The sequence below is a fragment of the Chlorocebus sabaeus genome, chromosome X (genome assembly GCF_047675955.1).
Source record: "Chlorocebus sabaeus isolate Y175 chromosome X, mChlSab1.0.hap1, whole genome shotgun sequence".
NCBI lineage: Eukaryota > Metazoa > Chordata > Mammalia > Primates > Cercopithecidae > Chlorocebus > Chlorocebus sabaeus.
In genome coordinates this window covers 32,926,547-32,938,238 of record NC_132933.1, presented here as the reverse complement: position 1 = coordinate 32,938,238, position 11,692 = coordinate 32,926,547, and positions in this window count along the sequence as shown.

Here is an 11,692-nt window from a genome sequence, read left to right as displayed (position 1 = left end):
CTGGTCTAGACTGCAGACTTATTGTGGACAAGCCCATTGTTATTACCGTCTGTGGCACTCATAACTTTCACACAGCAGGCTCTCAGTGAACAACAAAAGCAATGACCTTAGCATCAGCAGCAGGTGTTGGAGTCACAGAACTAGGTTTGAATTTCAGCTTTGATTTGAACTCGTTTTGTGACCATGGGCACTTTGCTCCACCCCTCTCAACCTGTTTCCTTGTCTGTAGAATGGGCATAATACAAATACTTATTTCAGAGGGTTGTAATTTACATGTGAATTCAAATGTAGTGATTAAAATAGTGCTTGGCATGTAATAAATATTCAATAAATGTTAGCTATTTATTGTTGCTATTATTAGAATCCCTATGTGCCAGTCACTTTAATATTCAGTTTAAAAATATAATCTTATCACACTTGAACATAATAGGTGTTATTACTATTTTATACACGTCTCAGAAAGATTAACGTAACTTTTACTCAAAGTGGCAGAGTGAAGTTTTGAATCCTCCATGCTATTTCTGCTACGTGAATTGAATGGTTTCATCTTTTCTGAAGGAGTGGAATGGTGGGCTTCCTTACTTAAGCCATTTCTTTAATGAAATGCTTGAACCAAGACCTTCACAGACACCAAGCTGTGGAGGATCTTACTTAATTATCTCCAGAAACCTGGCCAGGGGGAATGGGGTGAGGGAGAAGTTGAAGGCAAGGTGAGGGGGCATGTGTGCTGGCTTTTTGAGAAGCTTAGGGTTAGAACAGGGAGTTGAGGAAGGGCCGAAGTAGAATCAAATTCAAATGCAGGTGATTTCACTGAGGCCAAGAAAATGATACTCCCCTTCCCCCTCCACCCCTCACAGCTGCAGTGGGGCCTAGCTTGCAGCTGGGAAGGCTTTTGCACTTACTACTCAGACAGTTCTCTGGGAGTCAATGTTTGCTTCCCTTTCTCCAGGGACTTGTGCAGGGAGAGGTGCAGAGCAACAATCAGAGACCAAATAACCTAATTCAAGGCCAAACAGATGCTTTTTTTCTTGAAGGTATCCAGGGGTATGATCTGCAACAGAGCCGCTCATCACCGCTAATTCTGGGGCCTCTTGTAGGGAAAGAGCTCATTCGCTTCTCTTGGGATGTGAGCCAGCTGGGATAGATGCTTCGCTAAAAGACATGTGTGCACTTTGTCCTGATCTGAGCTCACTGTGAAGGGCCTTTGAACTCATCAAGCAATTCCAGGAAGTGGAAGATGATCAAAGAACACAAGAGAATCATGGTTTAAGCTTCTTTTAAAGTCAAGTTTGGATGTGCTGTGAAGAGGGAGGAGGCAGCTTTCTTGTTCCACGGGCATCACATAAAGAGAAGAGCTGTGAATCCCCACAAAGAACCACTTGCATCATAAGTACCAGGGCAGGGGAGGTGTGGGGCTTGTAACATTACATTATTGGGCCCTCCTCACACCCTCCAAATCAGAATTTGGTGGGGTAGGGGGCGGGGGGAGGACGGTGAGAGTAGGTCCCAGCAGTCAGCAATTCAAACAAGCTCCCAGGTGACTCTAATGTACTAGAAAGTTTGAGGACAACTGAGTTAAAGCACGGGCCTTGGAGAGTTCCAACCTTGCTTCTACTACTTACCAACTCTGTGATCTTTGGCAAGCTATTTAACCTGTCTGAGCTTTAGATTCTTCCTTATAGAATGGAATAATAATAGCACCTCCCTCACAGTGCTGTGGGGAGGATTAAATGAGATAACATGTTCCCAATTAGAAATGGTAGTTATTAAATTTCGTCTCCCATTATGCATTATTTTTGCTTCCCCTTTTGAGTAGGAAACGCAAATTTATTTTTTCTCCACTTGAAGCACACCCCGCGCCCCCTTTCCTTTCACCATCAGGTGTTTGGTACCGCTAAACACTTGTTTAAAACACTGTTAAAAACCTAGGCAAAGCAGAGGCTCCATACAGTGACCAAAGATGTTTGTCACATGGATGGCACATCTCTCTGAGAAGTGCCTACCTGAGCAGTGCCCCTTTCAGATTATCTTCTCCCAACTTCCCACCTCCCTCTCCTAAATTAAAACCTTTGCATCCAGTGTACCGTCTCTGTATGGTTCTTCTCCATGTCAGGGCTAGAGCACCAATGAGTTACTCATGCAGTTGCATAATTATGCAGTGTTATCAATCTCTTGTGTGTTTGGTGAATGGGAGTCATGAAGAAGATCCCACCTCGCACCTGTGGGCTGATAAAATACAGTTTTTTCACCTCTAAAATGGAAAGCCAGCTTCTGGAGCTAAGTTGGCCCCAGGAAAGCACAGCTATTTGTAGACACTGCCTCTCTGTCTTACTTCTTAATCATAGCGCACTGAATACTGCCTCACAACTCTGCTAGCTGTCCCTTTTGTTTTTTTTCCCCTTGATGATCATTGGAACCTAATTTCACCTAGATTCTTTCATTTAACAAACAAGTATTGAGCTAAGAAGGGTAATCCCAGAGATGGCTGTTATTAAGAAGAGCTATTTGGCTTTTTAAACCAGGATTTACCTCTGGCTACACCTTAGGATCACCTATGTAGCTTCGAAGAAAGATTCCTGGGTCCTACTCTTGGAGATTCTGAATTATTTGGTATCAATATATTTAAAAAGCCCTCTGCCCAGATGATTCTAATGTATAGTCAGGGTTGAAGGCCACTTCTTTATTTAAAAAAAAAATATATATATATATTTTTTCTAAACATTATGCCGTAAGGGTAAGGCCATTACTTTAGGTGAATTCACTCATTCCATAAATATTGAGTACTTATCATGTGCCAGGCATTGTTATACACCCTGGGAATAACATCCATGAACAAAAGAGACAAATATCCCTACCATCATGGAGTACGATGTTTTAATGGTAAAGACAGACAATCAGGTAATATGATATGTGTTATGTTAAATGACAATAAGTACAATGAAGAAAAAGAAAGTAAGGAAGGGAGATAGAGAATGACAGAGGTGGTATGTGATCGAATTTGAATTAGGGTGGTCAAGGAAAGCTTCACAGAGAAGGGGACAATGAGGAAAACCTGAAAAAGGTTTCTGGTGTGAGCCATGCAAAAATCCGGAGAGATTCTTGGCAGAGGTCACAACCAGGACGAAGAGCTTGATTCAGGAGTGTGTTTGGTGTGTTCTAGGAAAAGAAGTCTAGTGTGGCTGGAGGGAAGTGAGTGAGGGGAAGAGAGGTAGAAGATGAGGTTAGAGAGTTCATGGGGTTAGTGATACCAGATAAGCAAGTTGCTTTAGGCCTTGTAGGCCATTGTAAGGATTAGGACTTCTAATTTGAGTGAGATGAAAAGACATTGGATGGGTTTAAGCAGAGGAGTGGTGTGATCTGAATTACAAAGGATTACACTGGCTGCTGTGGGGAGGATAGATTATAGAGTAGCAAGCATGGAAAAAGGGAGGCTATGTCAGGGGTTGGGGAAGTATTATTTGTCTTAGTGTTCTTGAACTCTCCTATTCTTTCACCTTGTTGGGTTAGGGGGAGAGGTGGGGGGGGTGGTTTGTGACCTACGACTTTGTGCCTTTTGAAAAAAGGAAGTAACTAACATGTGACAGTGTGTGTAACATTTGCAGATGTGTCTTCTCTGGATCAACAGTCAAACAAACATGCCATGGCAATTTGAATTTCTTCCTCTTAAGCCTCTTATTCCACTTCAGATCCCCCTCCCGACCTATTCTTTGAGGATTCTTTGATGCATTTCCATCCCCCCATAGTGATCTAGGTCTCTTATCCAGCTTTATTTCCTGCTTTTGACAGAGGAAAAAGATAAAGACTTTTGAATTGATGTGAGTGGAGATCTGATTATAGTAGCCACCTGTAAAATAGCAGGAGGTAGAGATGTTTAATGTGTAAAATTGTTGTTGTCCTGGAAAAAATCAATACCATAAATGTGAATTTAATGGGACCCCTTGGGGAATGGGAGTCTGGGCAATGTAACATTTTAGTTAATTGAAAGGTAACCCACTTCTCACCTTTGTTTCTTTCCCCCTTTTCTTTAAATTGGCTCTTGTTTCTGAGTCTGACAGTCAAAGTGTTTACTGTGTGCATATAATGTGCCAGGCACTGTGCTAGGTGTTTTACACACATAACCTTATTGCAATCCCTGTAACAACTGATGATGTAGATGTTTTCTTTATTCCCATTTTAAAGTTGAGGAAACCAAGGCTTGGAGAAATTAAACCGCTCATCTGAGGTGTCTTAGCTGATAAATGCCCAAGCTAGTCTGTCTGATGCTGAGACTCATTCTCAGTGATCAGTGTCTTGCTCATTATGGACTCTATTGTGTTTAATTCCTGGACTTCAGACAGGGCTTTAGCATTATCCTGCTAGCCATCTTGGAACACTGTTCTAGGTTAGAAATGGAGGCAGAGAGAGAGGGTCAGGAGTCTGTGCTGTGTGATGGCAGCCTGTGAATGGGGTCCATTTACTGCTATTAACTTTTTAAAGTAAAAGCTTTAATATCAACCTGTTTTCTTGTTACTAGGTTCTTCTAATGGACTGCAGAAAAGCAGTGTTTAGTTAACTGATAAGAGTGTTACGATGTTACTTTAAGCACTGAAGCTCCTTAATTTGATATGCCCAGTTTTTATTTTTGGTGGGGGGCAGGGTGCAAGGAAATCAATCAGAATTAGCTATAAATCTGAAATCCAGACTGTTTTAAGTAAGTGCAGTCTCGTTTCATTTTTTTCAGTCACATTTAGTAACATAATCTAATGCTAACGAAATGTCAAAGTGAGACCTATTTTAATAAATAAGAAAAAGTCATTCACTGTTCTATGCAAATGAGTTCTTTCATAGTTTAAAAATGAGCCTACTCATTTGCTTAACAAAGCTGATTTTCCCAGATCAATGAGCATTACCTTGATCTCAGCCCTGGTCTGAATTACTGTAAAATTTGAATGAGAAGTTCTGCACTGGATAGTTTTTGTCTGCCTTTTCAGGTCCTCACTCCATTCTTCCCTCCTGCACTCTACCCTGGGAGGGTGACCTGTAGGGATGACATCAAAAGTCTCCCTTTTCTTAGGCCATGATGGTGAAAGTATCTCCAAATCCTCTTCCTAGCCCTGGGTTACCCTGCCTGCACCTTTATAAATAGTCCATTTATTAATATTAACCCTTACCCCTCTCCAAAATAGCCATTTTGAGTGTGGGACACTGCCGGGACACTGATTGATACAGGTTTTGAATTATGTCTATATCTTTATTTCGTGTACAGGTCTGAGATAATATGACCATAGTACTAATTTGAATGTACAGAGCACCATACAAGTCCAGTGGTTTACTGGGGAGTATCTGGGAACACAAAGGACAAAGGAACAATCACAGACCTATCCATCAGATTCCTGTGATGTGGGTTTTAATAATCTGAGTATGGATGGATAGATAATGACTGGGCAAAAGATAGGACTAGATTAAGGAGCGATATTGACTTGTCTGGTTTTTTAACTTTCCTATCAAGATGCTCTGATTGGATGGGGTTAAGGCAGAAGACCCCTATGGACTGGATTTAATGCCTACAACTTGTCCAAGGAGGAGAGTAGAAACACCTGGTACAGGTAAGAGGCTTAGGAAAGGAGTATGAGTCAAGAATATAACAATGTGACCCAGGAAAACACCAGATTATAAACTCTTTGAGGGAAGACATTGTGACTCTCTTGCTTGATGCTATTCTCTAATTAGTACCCAGCCAACAGACTGGCATATAGTAGGCATTCTATAAATATTTGAGTGAATAAATGAATGCAGGAAGACAAAAGAACATACAGACTTTAATGCACAATGAAGTTACAGGACTTCCCTAGGGAGAATCCCAGCCCAGGTATCAGGGCCAATGTTTAGGAATGAGAGTGATAATTTATTTCCCATGGATAGAAAAGCCCAAGCTGTGCACTGCCCATAATCCTTTGGGCAAATAAGATGATTAGAACCAAGGACTAAAACCAGTGGTCAGTTTGCCCACTGCTAATTTTAAACAGAGAAGACTTTGAGCAAATGGGGATCTAATTTGAGGAAGGTTTTCTTGGTGCTTAAGTAGCTGTTTGAAAACATGGGGATTTTTTTCTACTGAAAAAAAAGTGCTCATATGGTCTCTGCTGTGGTCTGAATATTTGTGTCCCCCCACAATTCATGTGTTGAAACCTAACTTCCATTGTGGTAATATTAAGGGGGGCCTTTTGGAAGGAGATTCATCCCATTCATGAAGGGATTAAGTGCCCTTATAAAAGAGACCCCAGAGAGCTAGCTAGTCTCTTACACCATGTGAGGACACAGCAAGAAGGTGCCATCTTTGAAGCAGAGAATGAGCCCTCACCAGACACTGGATCTGCTGGCACCTTGATCTTTGACTTCCCAGCCTCTGGAACTATAAGAAATAAATTTCTGTTCATAAGGTACCCATTTAATGGTATTTTGTTATAGCAGCCTTAATAGGCCAAGACAGCCTCTTTTCCTAGAAACACGTAGAATATTATTTTCAGGCATTCTTGTCAAAGATAACAATAGAAGATCTAGTATTGAATCAGTGCATTATAGTTCTGTTGGCGCTTCTGTTGCCAAGGTCAATTGTTTTACTTAAGAATACAATGTGCAAGTAAGATGTTTTGGGGTTTTAAAAGTGAGTATGTGGCGAGAGGATCTTCACCTTAACATTTCTCCTTCGACAGGCCTCTTGAAGACTTCCACCTGGTAATGATTGGCAGGAGGGGGGCACCTAAAGTCACCTTGTGTGTTTTAAATTAAGGTAGTTTATAGTATTGGAGGGCTGGATGTTTTGGATGTATCAGATAATTTATCTAGGAAGCCTTTTCAAATTCACAGATATCACTATGTATCTGTGCTCCCCCACTTCCGTGTTAATCAGAATCAGTTGGGAACACCAATTTAAACTGCATCAGTTTGGACCAGACTTCCCACTTCCAGAGATCTGAAATGGGTGGTTTGACTGAATTTCAAGAAGCATGAACAATGGTTTGGAAGAAATGGAGTCAGTGAAGTTTAATGAGTCAACCAATGGTAACGAATTATGGTGATTCTAAGTGAATGCCCTCCTTTCTTCCCAACTGGCTGAACTTATAATATTTCAGGTCAGCCTTGGTCACTAGAGTCATTGAGAGAGAGCATCTTCATAGCCCTTATGAGCACTAGCTGACAAAAAAGAGGTCATGTCTTTCTTTTACACAATTTTAATGTAATCCTCACCAGCATTAGCGAAAATTGCTTTTTGGTGGCCGGAGGGAAGCAAAGAACCCTTGACTGTCTTAACATCCTGACAACCTCAGTTAAAATGGAAAATTATTGTGATGGGAAGATTGACTTCAGAGACTCTGACCGGGGCAGCAAATTCAAATCAATTTTGATTAATCCATTTTCTTTGAAAACTAGTTGTGTAAAATGGTCAAGGTCAAAAAGAGACACTTCAGTTACTGAATCCCATTCACAGAGTGATTGCTCTGTCTTGTTCATGTAAAACACTAAATGTGATATGTAAAACACTAAATGTGATATGTGTTCATGTAAAACACTAAATGTCTTATTCATGTAAAACAGTAATTTTGATAGGGAGGAGGTATTCAGGAAAGGAAAAGGAAGGTACAGAAGGAGAAGAGGCAGAAGAATTTACAGAGTGGGGTTAAAAGTAAAGAGGGAGGAGATAGAAAAAGGTGAGGAGTAAAAAACAAATGTGAGGTGGGGGAAAAGGGGTTGTAATTCAGCCCCAGCAGGGTATTGACAGAACCACAAGGGCATGTTGAGAGCAAGTGCTGGAGAGCTTAGAACTAAAACCAATCTAGGTTTAGGGTATTGCATTTAGTTCTAGGGGGAATAAAAAAATGGTGTAAAATCCAGGTTCTTGGTGAGAGGGCTAACAATCCAAACACCAAGTCCAAACAAAAAGGGAGCAAGTTTAATCTTCTGGAGTCTATGGGGCTTTTTGCCTATGGAAAGTATGACAGGAGTGCAGTCCTGGGGGATGTAAGGCAGAGATGGTGACAATAGCCATTTCTACACTGGTCGACCTAGAAGTTCAGTCAGAACCCAGCCTAGCTTCAAGATTAGTGTTGTGAGGATTGGGGCCGAGGGGAGACAGAAGCTGCTAGAGCCCTTGGGGCTTAGGTAGACATAGCATCAGTAGCTCAGCTGTCTCTGCTACTTAGGAGGACTTCCTGCTAAGGAAGCTGCAGGGCTGCTGCATGCACCTCTGACAAGGGAGCTAAAAAGACAAAGAGGCTTTGCTCTGGCACTGAGTGGTTCCCAATACCCTGGCAGCTGTGGAGGCCAGGCCTAAACAGTGCTGGTACCTACTTCCCCCAAGTCTGCTGTGAGGAAGAGGTGCAACCTATAGACCTCCACTGAATATCAGGCTACATGCCTGAGCATAGGACAGGAAGAGGACTGTACTTGGAGAAGAGTGAGTCTAAGAGAAGAAACAAGGAGTAGGGGGTGAAGAAGAAAGACTGGAAGAAAGCAAGCATGCAAGATGTCTTAGTCCATTTTCTGTCACTTATAGCAGAATACTTGAAACTGGGTTATTTATTTATTTTTTTGAGATGGAATCTCACTCTGTCACACAGGCTGGAGTGCAGTGGTGCCATCTCAGCTCACTGCAACCTCCAGCTCCTAGGTTTAAGTGATTTTCCTGCCTCAGCCTCCTGAGTAGCTGGGATTACGAGTGTGCGCCACCATACCTGGCTAATTTTTTTCTTTTTTCTCTCTCTCTCTTTCTTTCTTTCTCTTTCTTTCTCTTTCTTTCTTTCTTTCTTTCTTTCTTTCTTTCTTTCTTTCTTTCTTTCTTTCTTTCTTTCTTTCTTTCTTTCTCTCTTTCTTTCTCTCTCTCTCTCTTTCTCTCTTTCTTTCTCTCTCTTTCTTTCTTTCTTTCTTTCTTTCTTTCTTTCTTTCTTTCTTTCTTTCTCTTTCTTCCTTCCTTCCTTCCTTCCTTCCTTCCTTCCTTCCTTCCTTCCTTTCCTTCCTTCCTTCCTTCCTTCCTTCCTTCCTTCCTTCCTTCCTTCCTTCCTTCCTTCTTTCCTTCCTTCCTTCCTTCTTTCTTTCTTTTTGTACAGATGGGGTTTCACCATGTTAGCCAGGCTTGTCTCGAACTCCAGGGCTCATGTGATCCACCTGCCTTGGCCTCCCAAACTGCTGGGATTACAGGCATGAGCCACCACACCCAACCAAAACAGGGTAATTTATTTAAAAAATGGTACTTATTTCTTACAGTTATGAAGGCTGGGAAGTCCAAAGTTGAGGGACTGCTTCTGGTGAGAGACTTCTTGCTGATGGGAAATCTCCGAAGAATCCTGAGGTAGCTCAGGGCATTGCATAGTTGAGGGGGACTGAGCATACTAATGTACTAGCTCAGGTATCTCTTCCTCTTCATATAAAGTCATCAGTTCTACTCTCATAATAACACATTCATCTATTAACTCTTTAATTCATTAATCCATGAATGGATTAATCCATCCATAAGGGCAGAGTCCTCATGATCCAATCAACTTTTAAAGACCCCACTTCTCAACACTGCCACATTGGGAGTTAATTTCCTTCCTTCCTTCCTTCCTTCCTTCCTTCCTTCCTTCCTTCCTTCCTTCCTTCCTTCCTTCCTTCCTTCCTTCCTTCTTTTTTTCTCTCTCTTTCTTTCCCTCCCCTCCCCTCCCCTCTCCTTCCCTTCCCTTCATACTTCCCTTCCCTTGCTTTTTTCTTTCACTCTCCCCTTCCATTCCCTTCCTTTCCCTCTTTTGAGACAGAGTCTCACCTTGTCCAGGCTGGTCTCAAACTCCTGGGCTTATGTGATCCTCCCAGGGCCTTGTGAAGTGCTGGGGTTACAGGCATGAGCCACTGTGCCCAGTCAGAAAATTAATTTTCAACATGAGTTTTGGAGGAGACATTCAAGCCATACCACGAAGTGTCAGAGAAAGTTGTAGAATCCTACATTCAGGAAATTGGAGGAAAGGAAAGATGATAAGAGAAGGAAAGATCAAAGAGTTCGTCCTTTCTCATCTTCCCATCTTTGAACTTCTTAATTTCTGAAAGGCAGTCTTGTTCTCTAGTGATGATTTATGAACAGAAAGGTTTTGTGGATTATCTGCTAATTTGACCCTGAGTTATTTCTTTTGCCTGATGGTATCCTGCACATTGTAGTTGTAATTATTCCCCAAACTGTAAATGTTGCTCAGATACCATTCCTTGGGCTATGTCTAGGATTTTTCTGGATCATGGTGGTGGTAATGATGGCACTGGAGTGCCGAAGACATCAGGTGAATAGTTTCGGAACCCTCATTCTTTCATATACATTAACTAGTCTCAACATGATCTAAGGAAGTAGGCTGCCAAGTTAGCCTGGCTCTGCCTATGTATGTGAGTTCCCAGCTGCTCCACTAATTAGGATCCTTTGGCTACTCAGTTACCCTGCTTCCAAGGTAGTAAGGTGTGACTGGCCTCCATTGCCAGAGGTGCTAGCTGTTCCTCGCAGAGCCCCACGGGAGCCAGTTTTTGGTGGCTCTCTATTTGCTGTTTCTGAAAAGACCAGGTACATCTGTGTTCTGTGTTTTATGTGTTTCTTCTGGCCAACTGCTTGCAGAAGATTGTGAGGGCCAAACACTACAAATATTTGTCTGAGGCGGTTGTTATCCAGAATCTCTGATGTCAATGGAGGCAAAATTAATGCTAAAAGCAGGAAGAGCCTCTCATTGACCTTTGGAATACATGTGGTTGTACTTGATTCATCCCACATGTTTGGTAACCATCCTGAGTTTACTGAAATGTTTAGTAACATTTAAAGCTCTTTCTTGGTGGAAGGAAGAGATTGCTACCTTTTCCATTGGTAGTTAGCAAGCATGTTTCTGGGGCTATGTGGTATATTAAAAAGAACACTGGATTGAGGGTCAGGGCACTGGTTCTATCAGGTATCAACTCAGTAAACCTGGATACCTGGGTCTCAGTGTTCTCATCTGTAACACAAAAATGTTGAGTTAGTGCAGTGATTCCCATTTTTTTTTTTTTTTTTTTTTTGTGGAGTCTCGCGTCTCCCTCTGTCGCCCAGAATGGAATGCAGTGGCGCAATGTCGGCTCACTGCAACCTCTGCCTCCCGGGTTCAAGTGATTCTCCTGTCTCAGTCTCCTGAGTAGCTGGAACTACAGGCGCACATCACCACACCTGGCCAATTTTTGTATTTTTAGTAGAAATGGGGTTTCACCATATTGGTCAGGCTGGTCTCGAACTCCTGACCTCAGGTGATCCACCCGCCTTGGCCTCCCAAAGTGCTGGAATTCCAGGCGTGAGCCACTGCGCCTGGCTTGATTCTCAGTCTTTTACATGGATTGGAATCACCTGGAGGGCTTCTTCAATCACTGATTCCTGGGTCCATCCCTCAGAGTTTCTGATTCACAAGGTGGAGCCTGAGAATTCACATTTCCCATAAATTCCCAGATAATGCTGATGTGACTGGTCTGGAGATCACACTTTGAGAACCACTGTACTAGTCTCACCAAGACTATCTCTTTCTGAAATGTTGGGGTTTTGTAATTACATACAGAATGTAGCATAGTGAGGAATAGTCAGAGTCAGTCTTTTAGCTAGAGTTAGAGGTAGCATCTAGTGTGACTAAAGGGGCACAGAAAATTAGTTCCTTTCCCAGCCTGCCATGGGCCTGAAATCCTTACCACACATCTC